The sequence below is a fragment of the Euprymna scolopes genome, chromosome 30 (assembly GCF_053919585.1).
Source record: "Euprymna scolopes isolate OS-2025 chromosome 30, ASM5391958v1, whole genome shotgun sequence".
Classification (NCBI taxonomy): Eukaryota; Metazoa; Mollusca; class Cephalopoda; order Sepiida; family Sepiolidae; genus Euprymna; species Euprymna scolopes.
The window spans coordinates 5715661-5737412 of NC_136511.1; the positions used below are offsets into that span (position 1 = coordinate 5715661).

The 21752-nt window shown below is 35.8% G+C and overlaps 1 protein-coding gene and 1 pseudogene across 1 annotated transcript in view; both read left to right on the plus strand.

Annotated features, from left to right (window-relative positions):
- Nucleotides 1-21752, plus strand: part of LOC145254642 (SH3 and PX domain-containing protein 2B-like) — a 260049-nt gene that overhangs the window by 91920 nt on the left and 146377 nt on the right. The window lies entirely within an intron of this gene.
- LOC145254928 (5S ribosomal RNA) lies at nt 1817-1933 on the plus strand (annotated as a pseudogene).

The window sequence follows — 21752 nt, forward strand, 5'->3', positions numbered from 1 at the left end:
TCATTTTGCTTGAAAAAATAATCCCTCGAATGTGATCAATAAACGCTTTCAGATTTAGTTCTAAAAAATTACCAGAAAAAATCTGACTTACGATGAAGTAAATCCTTTTTTTTTTTTTTTTTTTTTTTTTTACCTCAAAGATTTTTTTCTTTGAATATTTCTATTACATAAAAGGAACTTTGTGTGTGAATTCATTCCCTATGGACTCCCAAACGGCTGGGCCGATTTTTGTGAAATTTCATACAAATGTATTTTGTGTCTGGCAGTGTTCTTGGATAGGTTTTGTATCGGAATGTCTTCAATAACTACTGATAATCGAAAAAGTTTGATGAAAGAAGAAACGGGCGATTTGGACCAAAGTTAACACCTTATACAACCTAACATCAGAGGTGTATTTTGTTTAATTACAACACAAGCAGAAAAGTTTGGCATATAAAATCAATAGTAAGTTCTTTGATATGACGAGGGCGCATTAGAAATGAATGTTTTTTTTTTTTATAGAACATAAGTGAAGTATAATACTCGACTTTTCAATTTTAAACTTTAATTGAAACTACTATATAGAAAAATTTATAAAATTAGCAGTATGTTCTCTACAGTGCAATGTAGAATACAATGCATTATGTCTCTCACTGCATAGAGTATGCAAAGCTTTCTCTCGGTGCACCATAATGGTTCTCCAATTAAGAGCAGCCAACTGATCGATTTGATTATAAAATGGTCGATTTCACAGATTTCGATGACAATAAAAATATAGGATTCTGAAACCTTTGTTGATCACCTTTCTCGAGCAGCGTCGGATCTCCCTGCTAGTGTTTGTATAATTCTACATTTGTATTGCAGATATCTCTCGTAGAGCACTATAGTTAAATAAGCACTTTAAAAGTGGCAATCAGTGTTGACATGAAGATGCTGTAGAGTTATATTTTTTATTCACTATGAAAGTTTACAAACAAAACAGAAATAAACAAAAAATTAGGCACAAGGCCACTCAAAATTTGGGGAGGAGGTGTGTATGGTCACTCGTCCCTATACCTTTGCTAGTCTATGCTTGATCCTAGCAAAAGTTCCCATTCACCACAATACCTCGAACACATCGGGGTGTCATCCCAAGATTCCTAAATCATATCGTGTGTTTTTTTTTGTTTTTTTTTTGTTTTTTTTTGTTTTTTTAAGCAATAAAATAAATTTGTAAACATAAAATTTTATAAAAAGTTGTTTGATTTTATTTTATTGGCTTGGGATGGGGCGGGGGGGGGGTCAAAAAATATAATCAAAATGTTAGTAAGACCCTCTCAACCCTCTCTAGGTAGTAGAACGCCCACCGTTTTCCAGCTTGCTGTTGTCCCGAAAACTATATGGGGCTGAAATTCTGGGCAGGATCAACGAAACTGGAGTTGGGAGAAGGGTATGTGAAGTTTCCCAAAGATTGCTTATTGGGGTAGCCGGGGGGGGGGGAACAAAAAAAGGATTGGGATGTGGGCATCTTGGAGGTTTCCTACTGGGGATAGAGGGGGTCATTTACTCGGCTAGCTGTAGATATCATTTATGAAAGCCGATCTTGTAGCTCAGTGAGCAGAACTGTCAGACGATTGTAGGTTCAATACCTGGCTTGGGATAGGTGTTAGTCAAGCCGCACTGAAGAGCTATGAGAAAGCACAACACTATAATGAGATCAGAGTGCAATATGTTCTGATGCTACACTTTAGTTTTTTTTTTTTTTTTTTTTTTTTTTTTTTTTACATGGGGGTCACCACTTATCAAGGCCCGAAGGCCACTCAGGGATAAGGGTTATTGCGTGTACAGTAATCAATATATATACGGCATAATCACGTTGACACACCGGTTCTCATCAGATCACCGAAGTTAAGCAACGTTGAGCCTGGCTAGTACCAGATGGGTGACCATTTGGGAATTCTAGGCGCTGTATGTGCTTTCCGCTTATCTCGGCATTGTTTCCAGTCGTTCTGAACCTCCACTTGCCACTGGTCTTCAACAATGTCGAATCAGGAGAGGTGTGGTTGGAGATTGCGCAACTCTTGCCAAAAAAAATTTCACGCGCAGGCACCCTTACAGTGGGTATCCATAGTCTGTCAAGACTGAAGGAAGCCTTTTAATCAATGAGATAGTATTGTAGTAATCATTAGTATTGGGCGTTTTGATAGTGTCTTACTTAAAGGGGCGGTTTGTCAGGAGTTTGTTTATGTTGGACTTGAAGACGTCCAAGTTGTAGTCAGGTGGGAAACAGGCAAGCAGCAGAGAGTTCCACTGGTGTGCAGTTCTAAGAGAGAAGCTTTGCTCATGAAATCTAAGTTTGGATTTAGGCACAGATAGAGTGTGGAAAATTATTGACAGTAATTTCAGCCAGACGGGTGTTTCTCGTGAAAGCTTGGCAAGGGGAGGACGAGGGATTGGAGCTCAGACGAGTTAATTTGACCAGTCAATGTGGGGTGAAGCCCTACTATACTAAGGCAATTTTTATATTTGCCTACTATCAGAGTGCCTCTTTTTGTGGAGCTAGTTTGCCCCCACATTAAAAACGACCTTTGCCACATATTGCTCTCATGGGGAAGCAATTAAATACCGATATAAAAATATTAAAATAAAAAAAACAAAACATGGAGGAAATGAATAAAGGAATTAAACGTTGTCCTTAAAATGACCTTGTAGGAAGATATCATTCCTGTGAAAAGTCCATTTCAAGTGTTCAAAAGTTTCTAAAGATTTCTAAATTATGGTGAATGATATTATGACACTGATAATCGCCAGTTTGGCAATACTCTTTATCCTTACCTCTGCGTTACCTATGCTTAGCTTGTTGGACACCTTGAAAATAGTATAAGTCATGCCTCACAGTTGTGATGAAACGTCATAATTGAGTTAAAATGGTGTCTGAGTGTTAAAAGCTCTTTCTGTTAATTTCCATCATTCCTTCACTCCGTTTTGCTCCCTCCTCCATCTTTGTTTCTTTGCTTTTCTCCCCCTTCCTTCCTTGTTTCTTTGCATTTCTCTCCCCCCTCCTTTGCATTCCTCCCCCCTCCTTGTTTCTTTGCATTTCTCTCCCCCTCCTTGTTTCTTTGCATTCCTCCCCCTCCTTGTTTCTTTGCATTTCTCCCCCTCCTTGTTTCTTTGCATTTCTCCCCCTCCCTCCTTGTTTCTTTGCATTTCTCCCCCTCCCTCCTTGTTTCTTTGCATTTCTCCCCCTCCCTCCTTGTTTCTTTGCATTTCTCCCCCTCCCTCCTTGTTTCTTTGCATTTCTCCCCCTCCCTCCTTGTTTCTTTGCATTTCTCCCCCTCCCTCCTTGTTTCTTTGCATTTCTCCCCCCACCCCCCCTTGTTTCTTTGCCTTTCTCCCCCCCTTGTTTCTTTGCATTTCCCCCCCCCTTGTTTCTTTGCATCCCCCCCCCCTTGTTTCTTTGCATTTCTCCCCCCCCCTTGTTTCTTTGCATTTCTCCCCCCCTTGTTTCTTTGCCCTTCTCCCCCCCCCCCTCCTTGTTTCTTTGCATTTCTCCACCCCCTCCTTGTGCCTTTGCATTTCTCACCCCCTCCTTGTGCCTTTGCATTTCTCACCCCCTCCTTGTTTTCCTCTTCTCCTCCAATCCAACTCCTAATTTTCTGAATCTCATTTCAACTATATCAATTGTAAAACGTTTTCCCTCATTGTCATTTCAACTACTTGCATTGCTCTAACGTTTCTGTTGCTTCTGTTCTCGTCCACCTGAACAGTGTCACGAGCCTTTTATGTTAAAGAAAAATACAAAATAAAAAATTACTGTTTTATTTAAAAAAAAAAAAAAAATCTAAACAACCCGTTTTGTTTAAAGAGAATGAACAAATAGGAAAAATAAAAATAAAAAATCGATTTTTTTACAAGAATTTTTAAAAGCTTCCTTCGATTTCTTTCAAATGAATCTATTACTTATAACCTGAGATATTTTTTTACAGCTTTAATAACAAAAGAAAAAAATGTAATATGTAAAGTAAGCCTGGTTCCTAAATATGTGGTTAATAGTTTTCTTTCTATAAAGTCGATATTTGATTCTGATTTGCCATTTTTATCGACAGAACTTTGGTCCATATTCTTAAACACCCCCCCCCCTTCAAATATTTTGGTAGAACTTCTTTCAAACTTGACTTAGCTGAGAGACTACAATCTACAAGATATTTAGCACTTATACAATACAGGGTGAATGACAAATGTTATCAATGTGCGATACTTTCGGTTATAATTTGAGAAATAGAAATAACTTTGTTCCATTTTTCTTGAGTCGAAGTTCTCAGAAATCAGGGTGGGAGGGGGTGGGCTTACCTGGGGATAACAAATTCTTGCACTCTATACGAGATACGTGGGTATTCGAATGTTCCATTAATGTTCTCTGCCTCTCAAACCCTGAGTTGTTATTTACAATGCCTCCCTACAAAAGTTAGACACCAGAGTCGTTTTTTAACGTGGAGAAAAGGAAACGCTGAGTTAGTAAAGAAGTTCAGAACATAATTTTTCTCTTTATAATTGACCATTTTAATAAGTTATAGTGTTTTTGTCTTGTGGTCTTAGTGGAGTATCTATAGCTTATTGTTGTTAGGTTGAACCTCAACTATGTTACGTTAACTCGTTTTCTATATTAAGAATGTGGCTTCTTTATAAACAGCTATTGCATTTTTGTATTTGAAGATAAACACAAAAATGGGCAATGATGCAAGTAGTAGGTGGTTGATTGCAAATGGCGGAATAAAACGAATCCTCAATCTTTTTGAGTTTTAGTAATAACTAGCCTGGGTCCCCGGCGTTGCCCGGATGTTTGTAGGTGTGTGTTGAGCAAAAAAAAAGTTGTAGTAGGCAGGCACAGGCAGGTTCAAACCTATGACGCAAAGATAGAAAAGAAAGTGTAAGGGTGTGAAGGGTTTTGGTTGAGCAAAAAAAAAAAAAATAATTAGTAAGTAGGCTCGAACCTGTAACACACCAGAAAAGGATGTGAAAAAAAAATAAACAAACGGTCTTATCGATGCGCCCACCGTGATTGTGATGTCACGGGCGATCAAAATAACATCTTTTATGCGACGTCATCGATGTGAGGTTTGAAATCGACTCCCTCCTTGTAGAAAAGTGCCCAGTTGAGGGTGAAGGAATTAATGTTTTTTAACCAATTTTTCGATATTTCTTGTACGAAGGGTCGAGCTTCAAAAGGATACCGATCTTGTGAAAATCCGTCCCCTTTGTCGAAAGTTTTAGATAGACATACACATAGGCTCCTTTTAGTCTGGTTCCTAAGGTGTCTGCGCGTGAAATGTATGTACAGGACGATTGAAAATAAATACCAAGATAAGCCGAGACCACATACAGTGCCTAGAATTCCCAAATGGTCACCCATCTGGTACTAACCAGGCCCAACATTGCTTAATGCTTAACTTCGGTGATCTAGTGTGTCAACGTGATTATGCCGTATTACATACAAACATACATGTAAACAGACAGGTGAGATTTATAGACTAGCGGGGGTTCCTGACGTTGCCCAGGTGTTTTTGGGGGAAAAAAGGTTAGTAGGTAGGCAGGCAGACTCGAACCCGTGATGCAACAGATGCAAAGACTGCAAACATCTCTTTGAATTTTCTGTAGTGTCTTCCCGATCAGCGCATCTGTTTATTGATGATTAATACAGCAACTACATTTATGCATAAGAGATAGATTTTTTTTTTTTAATGGAGGGTTATCGATCTGAACTATCAAGGAGGGTTTGGCCAAGTTCTCAGGTATTCAACTTTGTTTAGGACTATAGTGCGGATACAAGCATGTACTAGTTATGTTTAGTGGATTACATGTTTGCAGTGCATGTAAATAATAGGCTTGATGCTGGTAGGAAATATTTGACGAAGAGAAGAGAAAAACCATTAAAAATAAAATTGGGAAATTTTACCACCTGGAATTCTATTTGTGTATTTGAAAAACTGATGGTTTTACATATATAAAGTTTCCTGCTGTAGTTATGACTCGCTCAGTTTTCCAAATTTAATGGCCTGCTAGATACTGAATCTTTAGGCAAGTTTTTTTTTTTTTTTTCCTTAATGTTTGTAGATAATGCTAGCCATTATTTCGAAGTGGATACTTGAGTGATCTGCAAAGAACCAGAATACTATATATATTCAAGCAGGAAAAAAGTTTAGTTTTTGGTGGCTCTCATGATGAGGCTTAAATAATTTGTGTATTTATTTATTTATGCGAACTGTTATCCTTATCTTCATAGTTGGATTAAAAATAAATAAATAAAATATATAATACCATTCAATACAGACACAGCAATGAAAGACGAAGTCACAAAATTGGATTCATAAAGTCATAAAATCCAACCTTGATTGCCCCTTTTGGGACCCATGGTGCAGTGGATATAGATATTGAGTCTTTATGGTTTTAATCCTACCCAAACCAAGCTAGAGGATGAGTTAACCAAAACGTGATAAAACAAATATTATGAAAACGAGGATAACAGTCCACAAAAAAAAAAAAAAAAAAAAAAAAAAATGAATGCGCAAGCTCCAATCTAATGTGTCCTCTTTGCTAAACTTTTATGAAAAACAATCGTCTAGTTGAAACCACTATCAAACAATTTCCTACACTTTTTGTGTGCCTAAACCTAAATGTAGATTCCATGAACAAAGCTTCTTTCTTAGAACTGCATGCCTGTGGAACTCTCTTCCGTTTACCTGCTTTCCAGCTGATACAATATGGTCTTCTTCAAGTCCAACATAAACAAGTTCTTGATGAGCCGTTCCCCTTAAGTAATCCAATTTACCAAATTCCCACTACTAACAGTTACTATGATATTGTCTCCTTGACTACTGTACACTCATTAATCCTTATACTCGAGTGGCCTCCGGGCCTTGATAAGTGGTGACTCCTTTGTTTAAAAAAAAAGCTTTTTGTTACTCGTATTAAACTGGAGTTGTGATTTTTATTTGGTGGCGGACAACACAATTTACACTATAACCTGTATCTGAATAGAGTAACAATTTTGGATCAGCACAATGAGCAGACGATCACAGCCTGTGCACGTTCGAAGGGATCTAATGCAGCATTCATCTGTGATTGTATGAAAAGTTGAAACTGCTTGAAAATTCAATAAATTCCTTGGCATCGTATTTTTAATGAATGTAGATTTCTTTTATTAATTGTCAATAAATCACAATTAAGGTATTTGGAATTGGGGACAGGGGGAGTGGGTACGTTCAACCTTATAACAATGAGTATTTATTTACGTTCATAAAAGCAATAATTGATTCTTCTGACAATGGAAACTATTTCGGTTGCTCAGACATTTCTGTTTTTTTTTTTCTTTTTTTTTATTTATCTATTTTTTTTTAGGGAGAGGTAACAAGATACCAAAGCACAGTATAAATTATTCAGCTTGAAATAGTTTCATAGAAATAGAAATAACTATAATTATGTAAGGACTGGAGAGTTCCTATTCTTCAAGGGAAATAATCTAAAACAAGCGGTAACTTATTACATAACTTTAGATGAAGAAATAAGCAGTGAAATTTCCATAGGTCTTGCTAATCTATATAAATAAAACAGTAAATGTATGTGTGTGTCTGTGAAAATATTTAACCGATAAACTCTTCATCTACTGGTCACATAACCCTAACAGGAAACAGTAATCATACATCAAGTGTGGTTTATAACAAGTAAAATCTTTGTTTGGATGCATGAATAACGTGTACAGAAATATATCTGGAAGTTGAAATGAAAACAATTCATTTCAATTTGCGGACATATTTCTATTAGTTTGTGCATGTGTAAACTAATCGTAGCTAAAAGTTACTTATTTCTGTTGGGTTAGCTCATATGGGAACAAACACGACTTAGGTGCTAAATTATTGGTTTCGATTTTAGCTGATGGCACATAGGTTATTTTATTTTATTTTTTTATTTTTTTACTTTCAATCAGTACTAATATATATATATATATACACTAGCATGGGTGCCCGGCGTTGCCCGGGTATTTGGAGATGTATGTTGAGCAAAAAAAAAAAAAAAAAAAGTGGTCAATTTTTTTTAACTTTGACCCCTTAAAATTTATTGTTTTGGGCTCAAGTTAAGTTAGATCCATGTCCAATGAACCTATATCTAAAATTTCAAGTGTTTAGACCGAAAATTGTCGGAGGAGTTTGGTAGAGTTCTCAAAGGTCAAATCGTTGAACTTTGACCCCTTAATCGCCAAATTTCTGGCCGAAAACCGATCACATCGATTTTCCCAAATCTCAGTACCCTGTATATTAAATTTCGAGTCTGTAGACAGTTATTGCGTAGGGAAATGTACACACACAGATACAGATACACAGACACTTTCACTTTTATATATATATATACACACACACACACATACACATACATATACAGCCATGGTCGAAATTATGGAGTACAAATGTAAAATCGAAATTATGATTCAAACTTTTCTATTTAAATGTTAAGAATGGTGGAGTAAACATTACTAAATCTATTCTAACAAAAATCAATATTTAGTTTGTCCTCTAGTTTTTATAACAGCTTTTATCCGTTTTTGCATATTATTGGCTAAATTGTTGCAGGTATAGGATCTATTTTCTGCCATTCTTCATTTAGTTTGGCCTTTAATTCTTATTTTGAACATTTGTGCATGCTTACTCTTTTCCCTAGATGGGACCACAAAGTTTCAATGGAATTTACGTCTGGGGATTGAAGGAGGGGGGGGGGCACTTCATCACTGTAATCCCTTTTTTGTTCTCAAACCAACTCATTGGAACTTTTAATGTATGGGATGGGTATTTGTCTTGTTGGAATATTACATCACTTCGAATGTTATTAAATATTTAGTCAAAGAGGTTTGGTAAACCTGGTTTGGTAAACCTGGTCCAGCATATTAGTATAAATTGTAGAGTTTAGTTTACCCTTACATGTGTACAACAATCCAGTGCCTGAAGAAGCCATGGAGCCCGAAACAAGTACGCTTCTTCCTCCAAATTTGACAGTTAGAACCACACAATCAGGATGAAATGCTTTTCCTTCTCTACAGCAAACATAAACCGCAAAAAATCTGATAAAAAATGAGAATTTGCTGCAATTTTTTAATAGAAGTTATGGATGTGTATTCACATATAAATTTCAATTGTTCCTTTCAAAATTTAGAAAATAGTAGCTGTTAACGTACCTCAAAGTTACTTTTGTCGGCCCAAACAATTTTGGCCCAATCATCAGGTGTCCAATTTTCATTTTTTTATTTATTTTTTATTTATTTTTTTTTTTTGCAAATTTCAGATGGCTTCTTCTTCGCTTTTTCCACTTTTAATAATCTTCTCACTGTTCGAGTCTATATGTTTTTGCTTGCAAAAGTTCAGCAGCAAGCTCTGAAGAACTTTTCTTCCTATCTACAGGGGATGCTCTTTTCAAAGATCTGCTTCCCTGGTGATTGTAGACATTTTACGACCTTGTATTTTTCTGTTTTTGAAAGATTTTGTTTCCTTTTAATTGTTGTTTGAACTCCCTTCCTTGAACATTCCATCTTCCTAGCAATTTCTACCTGAGAATATCCTTTCCCAGATAGAGCAACATAATCTCTGGAAGCTGCTTCTGAAGACATTTTCAGTTAAATATACTATTATAACACTGGCAGGAATCAAATATTACCTTAAAAAAAAAAAAAATGTTAGTATAACAATGAATCATTTTGAATATTGGAATGAATTTAGTATGAAACTCAGCTAAAACTCTTGAATAGGCTTTAAATGAAATAAATACTACAATCTACTGCTAAATATTTTACATCTGGTCTCAACTGTTCACTGTACAATTCTTAACCTTTAAATGCGTAGGTTAAAACTATTATCCAAGTTTTTTTTTTCTTTATAGGCGCGCAATAATTTTCACCATGCCTCACTCTATCTCTATCTCTCTCTCATATATATATATATATATATATATATATATATATATATATATATATTTGGTCATCAGTATTTATTGTTACAACTTAAAGTGGTTATATGTAGGAAATTAAACAAAATTTTAGAATTTTTTTGCAAATGTATTTTTGTAGAAAAAGCAATAGAAAGTTAATACGCAAAATATTATTCGATATGTCCACCATCTGCGTCAATAACTAGTTGAAGACATTTAGGAAAAGCCTTACATGTGTCACGAATTACTTTCTGGGGGACTTTGGCCACTCCTTCTGCAGTTTGACCTTCAGAGCTTCCAAACTTTGATGGTGAGTGGTCGAGACCTTGCTCTCAAGGTGTGACCAGATCCCAAAATTAAGGGATTCAGATCGGGAGAAGATTGGGGCCATTTCTCTTTGGGAATAAAGTGCGGGACATTCTCAGAAAGCCACTCCTGAGTCTTTTTGGCCCTATGTGATGGTGCGGAGTCATGCTGAAAAGACCAGGGACGTTTTTTGAAGTGCTTCTGTGCCCAGAAACGAGGATGTCATCTTGAGTTTTGCTGGTTCAATTTCACCCCCTGGTCATCAAAAAAGAGGAGACTTTTACCGGACTCTGTCATGGCTACCCGGACCATCGCTGAGGCAGCACATTGTTTCCTTGTCACCATTCGGGATCCTTCGTCCCCATCCCTGGACCAAACCCGATCGTTTTGGGTGATAAAGTGGTGTTAAACATTTCTTCTCATCACTGAAAACGAGATTTGGTAGCGTGCCATCCTGAATGCAGGAAAGAAGAATCTGGGATCTTTGGGGTCGTTTATTAACAATTTTAGCAAAAAGGTGTTGTTGCTTGACATGCTTAAGTGGAGACATCTTTCGGCATACAGTTGACATGGTCCCATATGACACTCTCGACTCTTTAGCCAGATTCTGGATGGATCTCTTAGGATTCCTCCTGATCTTTTCTCTGATGGGATTAACACGTTTACGGGTTCTAGCTGTTCAAGGGCGACCTTGCCCTGGCCTATTCTGAATGTCTCCAGTCTCCTCAAAACGTTTTAAAGTCCTCCACACCAGCATTCTGTTCACTTTCAGGCTCTTACAGATACCCTTCCTGAAGTTTCCTGCTTTAAACAGCTCAACAATTGCAGTCCGATCGTCTAAAATACTACTCATGGTTATAGTCTGGCATTTGAACGTATAAAGATTCATGAATAAGTGTCAAAAATAGAGGAATACTGAGAAAATGATTAAAATTATAGTTTGAAATAGACTGTAACGCTAAATATTGATGACCCTATATATATATATATATATTTCAAGAGACAATTGGCTCTGTAATAATAAATACGAAATCTGCATTAATTAAAATATATTTAAGCATATTTTATGATCGGTAAGGTGCCCCCCTCCCCCTGCTATTGTAGTAATAATCTGATAACTATGCACAGTATAAATTATGCAGCTTAAAATAGCTTCATAAAAATATAGATAACTATAGTTATCTAAGGACTGAGGAGTTCTTATTCTTCAAGGGAGATAATCTCGAATAACTTACTGCATAACTGTAGATGAAGAAATAAACCGTGGAATTTCCACAGGCCTTACTAATGTAGTAATAATTTGATACCCAGTGTAACTGAATGGTTCAGCTTGTTATTTGAGAGAATAAAATTGTGAATATTAACTTTAGGCGATCAGTGATAATGATAAAAACTGCAAACAATTATGTCGGCCATTTTGGAAAAGCTCACTAAACATTAACCAAAGTCAATCTGAATGCACATTTTTTTTTTTTGTATTTTTTGTTTTTCTTTTCAACATCATATAATAAAACGAACAATTAATGCAAATTCATTTCTTGCTTTGATTATTTAATTTTACTTCCGGTCATGGATTTCTAAACGGAAACCAATAAAATGCTTAATGATATTGGAAAAAAGATTGAATAAAGATGCATCAATTTATAAATTTATCTTTTCCGCTTGTTTGTTCGCAAACTCCTCCTAATTGGACGCTTGATTTTCTTTAATGGATATGCGACAAATAAGAGACTAATTAACGTAGGGATTAATAATTAATTGAGCCATTGATTAGGGACGACAAGAGGATTAAAACACTACCCAGTTGATGACGAGTACTGGCGTTAGCAGAAACGACTCGTAATGTCTTTTATGTTTACATCTGGGACAGCAAGTCCAGAGATGTGCAAGAATCGTTCCAAAAGTAAGGCCTATTTTTTTAACTAAAAAACTAAAACATTGAAGAGCTACAAAGACGGGAGCGGTAACATTAAAATGTGTAACCTTTTGTATTCCAGAATTTATTCTTCTACATAGCCATTTTTTTTAATGCTCTTTTGCCAGCCTCTTTTGATGCCTGTAGTAAAAGACTAGTACATGCTTCGTTACTGTTATATCGTCCTTCCTTGAACAGGAATTTACACCGATTAGCACTATAAATAGCACTAGTAATTCCAACACCGGTGAGAGAGATACGACTGCACTTCAACTGCTAGTCGAGTGCCCAGCAGATATACACGCTTTCCTATCTTTGTACATTATTGTTAATACACTTGTTCCTTAACCGAACCTCGACTTGATTGTTCTTATTTTCACTGTTGTTCCACAACACAACAGATTGGCGACAAGGAATCAAAACGACCGTCACTGCAGAGAATCACCAAATGTGATTGGAATAAAGATTCGTAAAAGCTTTACGGCAGAACACATCGTCATTTAAACAGATATTTGGACACGCAAGAATTAACAGCGAATTAATTACTACAATAGTAATTTGGCGACGGGAAAAAAACTTGCTACCTAAATCTACAGCGAAAAACGCAAATGTTGTCAATTATTTAATAATTGAACACACTTACCAAGCGTTTTAGAAAGGGAAAAAGGGTTCATTTTTTTCTTCGGTAAGAATTTTCTTCTGCAAAGTTAAATGTCCAAAACCAACTAGCAAATACCTTGTAAGCTTATCGTTATTTCAATAATATCTGGGATTTAAAAAAACACAAGAGAGAAAAAGAGACAGACCGTGAAAAATAATTATTCACGTGCGTCATTTGTGCTTAGCAAACGCGTAAAGAATCAAGTCATTTTTTGCAAAAGGCAAAGAGGGTGAAAAAAAAATGTTTCCCATACGAATTTGTCGGATATTTAAAGCGACGGATTTTATTTTTGCTACGTAAAACGTGTGCAAAAAAAATGTTAAACAAATGTTATTTCACTTGATTGTTTCTAGTAAGACTAGAAATATAGCGTTCAACAAATTAAGTTACAAAAGGACTGCTAAACTGTTGTTCATCAAACAAAAGAATTGCTAAAGAAAACTTGGTTGATTTTTTTTTTTTTTTTTTTTTTTTTTTTACTAAGGAATATTTATTTAATACAAGCATAAATTGTAAACTGAATTCGTATGATGGATGCGAAATTCAAATATTCACTATTGGAATTGTTCCAATTCCAGGCAGAGCAAAAGCTCGTGTTGCAAAAGCAGCAAATTCTACAAGTAGAAAGAGAAGAGAGATTTAAACAAGCATTTGAAGAAAAAATGCTTCAACAACAGAAACACTTCAAGGAAATATTGATGAAAATGCAGGAGGAACAAAGAAAAATTCTTGAGGCAACACCGTTAACTAAAGCAGACGGTAATCATAACGCATTTTCTCAAACAGCTGTGTGGGCCGCGATTGAAAATTTCAATTATAATCCAGAAGACAATGTCACTTTCGTCCAGTACTATAAACGATATGAGAATATTTTTATATCAGATTATGGTACCTGGTCAGACGCGAAAAAAGTTAGGCTTTTGCTAAGGAAATTGGAAACAGCCGAGCATACAAAGTTCGTGAATTTTATTCTTCCAAAAAAGACCAGTGAGTTGAGCTTCCAAGAAATAGTTACGTTACTTACAGAACTGTTTTCTGCAAAAATGTCTCTTTTCCATAGGCGGTATGAATGTTACTAGAAGAGAGGAAGACGACTACACTACTTATGCACGTATAGTGAACAAGCATTGCGACGATTTTAAACTGGAGGAATTATCATCAGATAATTTTAAATGTTTAATATTTGTGCAAGGGCTGGTATTAAATAAAGACTCTGAAATCAGGCGTCGTGTTTTAAATATACTCAAAAACGAACCGAATTTAAAACTACAAAACTTAGCGGAAAACTGAATGGTTTATTGCGTTGAAACAAGAGTCGTGACATAGAGGAAAGCGGAGTGTCGCATGTTAAAAAGATCCGTCAAAAGAAAAATCTGACTTCAAAAAATAACCAGAGAAAGAAACAGGGAAAAGATCCACCTGGACCATGTGTGGAAATAAACATTGGTACAATGAGTGTCCCTATAAAGTCAAACAATGTGATAAATGCCACCAGAAAAGGCATAAATCATCGCATTGTAGAAAAAATCTGGTAGAAAGACATCCATTAAACTTACGAAAATTGAACCTGAGGAACAAAATATCCGGAAATATGTACAGGTCAAAATGTTTAAAAGAAAGTAAGGCTACAGCTTGATAGTGGGTCTGACATTTCCATTATTAATATGCAGACATGGAAGAGGCTTGGGAGACCCACTATAATTAAATCGCATAAAACGGCGAGAAGCGTCAGTGGCAAAAAAATTACCTTCGAAGGGGAATTATTGACGAATATTTTTTTCTAGAACAGGGACGAAAAAGCAAGAATTTTTGTCATGCGAAAATCAAACAACCTCTTTGGAACTGATCTGTGCGAAAAATTTAGACTATGGGATCTGCCTTTAAGCTCATTTTGCCAAAAGGTTGAGGATTCGAATGTGGAGGCAGAAAAACTTAAGAGGGAGTTAAAAGAGAATTTCCAAGTCGTATTTACAGGTGGTTTGGGAAGGTGTACAAAAGCGGTAGCAAAATTTGACGTAAAAGTAAATGAACAGCCAGTGTTCAGAAAGACCTTAAGGAGAAGTGCTTTCCGACCCCCTGGAAGACCTCATCAGTTTGCCCTGTATTTAAGAATTCGGGTGATAAGTCATCTCCCTCTCAGTACAGACCAATAAGTCTTCTCTGTGTTATGAGTAAGTTGCTGGAATCAATATTAAATAGAGAAATAGTCAACCACCTCAGCAGGAATAATCTTCTTAGTGACACACAATATGGTTTCCGCTCTGCAAGATCTACCGCAGATGTGCTGACGGTTATATCCCACAGGATTAGTGAATCTCTTGACAAAAGCTTCCTTTCTAGGGCAATTGCTCTTGACATATCAAAGGCCTTCGATAAGGTGTGGCATAAGGGTCTACTTCACAAGATTTCCAGCTACGGTATAACTGGAAATGTTTTCTCAATCATTAAATCATTTCTCTCCGATAGGCTCATAAGAGTAGTGGTCGATGGACAAAAATCGGAGGCCTGCAATATAAATGCTGGAGTCCCTCAGGGGTCAATCCTGGGCCCAACTCTCTTCCTGATCTACATCAATGACCTCCTTAAACACATACTTAAATCATTCGTTGACATCTATGCTGATGACACGATCATCTACGGCAACACATCAAAGGCTGTAAATGACGAAGTTCTCTCTGATCTCGAGCGCGTGGTTCAGTGGGGGAAGATATGGCTAGTTACCTTTAATGCATCCAAAACCAAACTCCTATCCTTACATCATCAACGCTCTGATCCCCAGCTGGCATCAATTGTGATGGATGGCTCTCGTCTGGGTGAGGCCCCGTGTTGTGACAAGCTTCTGGGTTTGACCTTTACTCCTGATCTGAAATGGAACACGTACATCAAGTCTGTTGCCAAGGTCGCTGGAAAGATGGTGGGATCCTTCTACCGCTCCAGAAGATATCTCACTACTGATGCAATTCTCTATCTATATAAAAGCCAAGTACGTCCAAGGATGGAATACTGTTGCCATATCTGGGCAGGAGCTGCCAAAAACAGCCTATCATGCCTTGACAGAGTACAAAATAGACTTCGTGGTTTAGTGGGGGATGCTCTTTTCTCTACCCTGCAACCCCTCTCCCACAGAAGAGACGTTGCGAGCCTATCCTTGTTTTATCGTTATTTTCATGGCAGGTGCTCGTCTGAACTCCAATCCCTGGTCCCCCCCTCGCCAATCTTTCACGAAAAACACCCGTCTAGCTGAATCCACTGTGAAAAATTTCCCCCACTCTATATCTGTGCATAAATCAAAACACGGATTCCATGAACAAAGCTTCTTTCTTAGAACTGCACGCCTGTGGAACTCTGTTCCGTCTGCCTGCTTCCCTCCGGACTACAACTTGGATGTCTTCAAGTCTAATGTTAACAAATTCCTAATGAACCGCCCCCTTAAGTAAACACTTCATCAAATCTCCACACTAACGTAATGTACTTGCAATAACCCTTATCTCTGAGTGGCTTCCGGGCCTTGATAAGTGGTGATCACTGTAAAAAAAAAAAAAAAAAAAAAAAAAAAAAACTCCTGTTTCCCTGTATTCCGGCTGACTACAATATGATTGTCTTAAAGTTCTTGAGGAGCCGTCCCCTTAAGTAATCCAATTTACCAAATTCTCACTACTAACAGTTACTACGATATTGTGCCATTGACTATCGTACACTCGTTAACCGTTATCCTCGAGTGGCGCCCGGGCCTTGATAAGTAGTGACTCCTTTGTAAAAAAAAAAATAAAAATAAAAATTTACGTACACCGGGGATCATCCTAACTAAGATTCCTAAATCATATCGTGTGTGTGTGTGTGCGTGTGTGTGTTTGTATTTTCAAACAATTTGTAAACATTAAATTTTATTTGACGTCAAATCGGCTATGCCGAAATGTACCAAACCATCAACATGGACAAGGGAAAGAAAAAAAAACCCCACAAAAATTACAATTCTGTGGCCTTTTGGCCAAGATCAAAGTGTAGTATCTGTAGTATCTTTCAGATGCAGCACTTCCATTTCTCGTTCTCTTTCAGTGGAGGAGAAATCCTTCACGACTGAGACAATTTTTATTTTTGTACCTTTTCTCCACGTTAAAAAACGACCCTGGTCTAACTCTGTCCCGTGGAGAGGCATTGTAAATAGGTACACAGAAATCTCGCCTGATGCCATAATGATGAGGCAAGCACATATGCAGCACCACAAAAGCTGTTTTTAATAATGACGATTAGTTTTGGTCATTGTAAAAGATTTATTTGCTCAACTCTTCAGTCTTTCTTTTATTTATTTTTTTTTTTTTAAATAAGAATTAACCTTGACCTTTTGCATTGTAAAAATATCGGCCATTTTTATATTGTTTCAATGTCTTTGATTCGTCAAGTTTATAACGAGTCCAAAAATCTGTTCATAGGTTCGTCTGTCATGCCGTAAGTTTGAAATCTGCACTCTGAAGGGCAGCTATGCGTGAAATTCTTTTTGTAATAGTTTCTATTCCCTTGCCTCCCCACGAGGACAGTTAGACACCAGTATCGTTTTTTTAACGTGGAGAAAGGAACAAAAATAAAAATTGTCTCGGTTGTGAAGGATTTCTCATCCACTGACAGAACAAGAAATTGAAGTGTAGTATCTGAAGAAGAGATACTACACTTTGATCTTGGCCCGAAGGGTGGCTATGCGTGAAATTCTTGTAAGAGTTGCTCAATCGCCAACCATACGTCTGAGTCGGCACTGTTTTAATTCCGGCTGTTTGTATAAATAAGTTAAGGGCAATTGGAAACAAAGTGGAGAGCACATACAGCACTTGGTGTTCTCAAATGATCACCTATCTGGCACTGACCAAACTTTTCGTTGTCTAACTTCAATGATCTAACGAGAACTGGTGTGTCAGCGTGATTATACCATATACAATATGGCATTTATGTGTGCGTGTGTAAACAAATCGAGCTTAGGTATTTCAGATGATGTCAAAACATTGTTAAACTCACGACTCGTTCAGCAGCCGCCAATAGCATAGTGGTTAGAAGCCTTGACTGTCGTACAGACGGTCGGGTCTCAATCCTGGCTTGAGGTAGTTGCCTGTCTAGCCGCACTCATGAGCGAAACGGTACTGTATGGGGATGACATATATAGTTCAGATTTGAGGTGTTCAAAGGTCCGTACTAATAAAGACAACGAGGTTGTTAAATAGTGCTCAATAAAAAGAGCAAAATATTATTTGGGAGTAAATTGTTTTGTATGCGTACTTTATGTTCGTACCTATTCATATTTGCATCTGTATATTTGCACATCTATTAACATTCTCTTACTATTCTGATAGGATTTCCAATTTCATGGTCTAACACATGTACCACCTAACTCCAATCTACTCATACAAAAAAAAAATAGAATAAAAGTAAATATTATAAACTCTAATTTAATAACTAGTAAAATGAATACTTTACATAATAATATGGTGGAATTTTACACCTTTTATAACTCATAATAATGATGATACTAATAACTGCTTATTAATAATATGCATATATTTTCATATTTACATTTAATTTTCTTAATAATTCCTTAATAGTTTTTAATCGAAGATTTTATCTTAAATATAATCCATTTTAATTTTTAATATCCTGATACTATTTAATTAAATATATACTTATGTCTGTATAACAGACGTAGGTTTATTTCGCTAGACGCCCGTCTGTGTATATTTGTGTACATACGTATATATGTAGATGTTCATATAGATGTATTTGCTGATGTATATATATGTATTTATTTATGTATGTATATATATATATATATATATATATATATATATATATATATATATATATATATATAGTGTGTGTGTGTGTGTGTATATATGTATAAGTATATTGATGTGTACGTGTATATATTTGTATATCTGTGGTCTGTATATATACATATAGCTGTATTCTTGCGTGTGCGTATGTTCTTTTATGTATATATTTACGTGTGTATGTCTGGGTCGCTTTCGCACATGTATGTATTTGCATATTTGGTACGATTCTCCCCCCACCCTACACATAACTCTCGTAGTAAAATCATGCACGTGCATGCATAGCCCTTTTCTTACCTTGACACGTTCAATATAAGTAGAACCTCCTCCACACCACCCTCCTATACATCTCACAGCCCCAGTAAAATTGACCCATTTTTATTTCAAATTTACATTCTGTTGTGAAAAGTTTTGAATAATCTCCTATAGGTCCTAATGCGAGCTTTCCCCCACTTTTTTTTTTTTATCCCTGTTGTTTTCTGTTTTTTTTTTGGGGGGGGGGTATCCTCGTTTTTAGAGAGCTCGCAATTTTTTATAAACTCTTTATGAACTTTTTATACTTTTTTGAAGAGCTCCATTTTTCTTTTTTAATTTCTCTCTTATCTATCCCATTTTTCTTTTTGGCGTCGAGAGGTTCCACGTCGCCTGATGAAGTCTCTTTGACTGAAACAGATGGCTATTTGTAGCGACCATATGTAACTGTTTACCCCTAAATAATAATAATAATATATATATATGCATATATATATATATATACATATATATATATGTGTGTGTGTGTGTATTTGTTTCTGTTTTGCGATACTTTTTTGAATGAATTCAATTATTTATACGAAAGTGCGTTTTTACCTAAATGCTAATTGAATCATTTTCCCTTTGACCAATTTGGTACCCTCAAATGGGGAGCGGCATATGTATTGTTTTTAAAACATAATAATCCACTGACACGTGTTTCCTCGTCTACATCTCGCTATATATAAAATATTACACGCACTTGTCTTTCCGAGCGTACCTGGATGTAACTTTTATCTGAGTGACATTCGTCATTACTGTTTCACGTTTAAAATGCTTGGCCTTAGCAAACCCTATGATTATGTTGGACTCCAAGAAGAGAATGATTTAGTTTCTTTACAAAAAAATAAATAAAATAATTAACTGTACGTTTAGTCTGACTATTCAACTGTTAATTTAAAAATCTCTTTCGGTGAACAATTTCTTTTTTGTGAATCAGAGATGCAGCTGATCGCTGTAATTCTTGTTTTTCTATGAACAGCCTTGAGAGCTTTAACACTGAAAGGTCGGATTTTTTTTTTTTTTTTTTTTTTTTTTTTTTTTTTACAAAAAAGAAGACTTCTAAATTTGTATTAACCTGGTGTTAAAACTATGCTATTACTTCTATTAATAATGGCCTTTTGGCATCTGTCTGCCTGAAGCGGAAAACTATTCTATTAGTAATGGAGAGTTGACAGCTGTCTGAACTTAAAACTATACTATTGCTCCATTACTAATGAAAGAAAAAGTTTCTATTCATCCAGATTAATATTTCACTAATTAACCATTGTTTACATTAAAAAAAATTTTTTTTATGTTATCACTAACACGTCATTAAAGTTAATTTTTTGTGCTACCCTCTACATGTTCCGAAGGTAGGGGTAATCGCAATTTCTGTTTTTTTGGTTTTTTTCTTCTTGCATTAGCCCTCTTCCTTTCTCTCTATCATATATATACATACATACAGGGTGACCTAAAAAAAAAAAAAACGGGCCCCATCTCTAATTAGGCCCCGTTTCTTAGTGTTTTCTCCGAATGGGATGAAACTTTGGACATAACTAGTTTATTATATTCAAAACTTCACATCAAAACACTAGGGTCTTTGGCCTTTTTTTTTTTTTTTTTTTTTTTTCTCCGTTCTACAGCATATGTTCTAGATGGCCTCCATTTAGCTTCTTTTTTCTTGGGGGGGGGGGTCACCATATATATATATATATATATATAGAATAATAAAAAAATCTTTTGATTTGAAATTTAACCATTTCACGTCATAAATTTTTAAATTTATTGAATGACTAAAATTGGAGATATATATAGATATATATATATCTATATATATATATATATATATATATACTAGCAAAAGGACCCGTCGTTGACTGGGTTCAAAAACGGCCTACAGAAAATGGACTCTGATTTATGAAAGTATGATAGGTTATGAAAATAAAGGGTTGTAAATTTGGGGGTATCAAAACCAAAGCAAAATATGGTGAAAGTAACAATAAAATAGATAAACCCCATAATTTATTATATCATACCTGTTCACACTGAAACACTTATCACAATATTCTGTGGATCTATATTAAAAAAAAACCTTGTTATACTTTGTGACGTATTTCCATTCTATGGAGGTCAGGTGCGAACGAACACCCCATAATTTTATTATATCATGTTTCTTCAAACTGAAACATGTGTGTCTGGTCACAAATAGGCTCCTATATGGTTGACTATTTTAAAAAAAACTGATTACATATAATGATAGAAGATGTATTGAGACACAGGAATGGCTATGTTTGATCTGGCAGAACGGTGGTTCATTAAAATTGTGGGGTCTGCGTTCGCGCCTGGTCCACAAAGTATGGAAATAAAAAATTAAAAAAAAAACGTTTACAAGTGTTTTTGATATAGATGTACATAAGAATCCTTTGATAAGTATGTTTTAACTTAAATAGGGATGGTATAATAAAATTGTGGGGTCTGCGTTTGCGCCAGGCCTCCATAGAATGGAAATAGGGACAAACTTTAATAAAGACTTTTCATATTTATCTGTGTAAGTATACTTTGATAATTATGTTTCAGTTTGAAGACATATAGTATATTAAAATTATGGGGTGTTCATTCGCACCTGATCTCCATAGAATGGAAATATGTCACAAAGTTTAACAAGGTTTTTTAATATAGATCCACAGAATATTGTTTCAGTGTGAACAGGTATGGTATAATAAATTATGGGATTTATCAATTTTATTTTTACTTTCATCATATTTTGCTTTGGTTTTGATATCCCCAAATTCGAAGCTATCTCTTTACAACTCTTTCTTTTCATAACCTATCAAACTTTCATAAACCAGTCCATTTTCTGTAG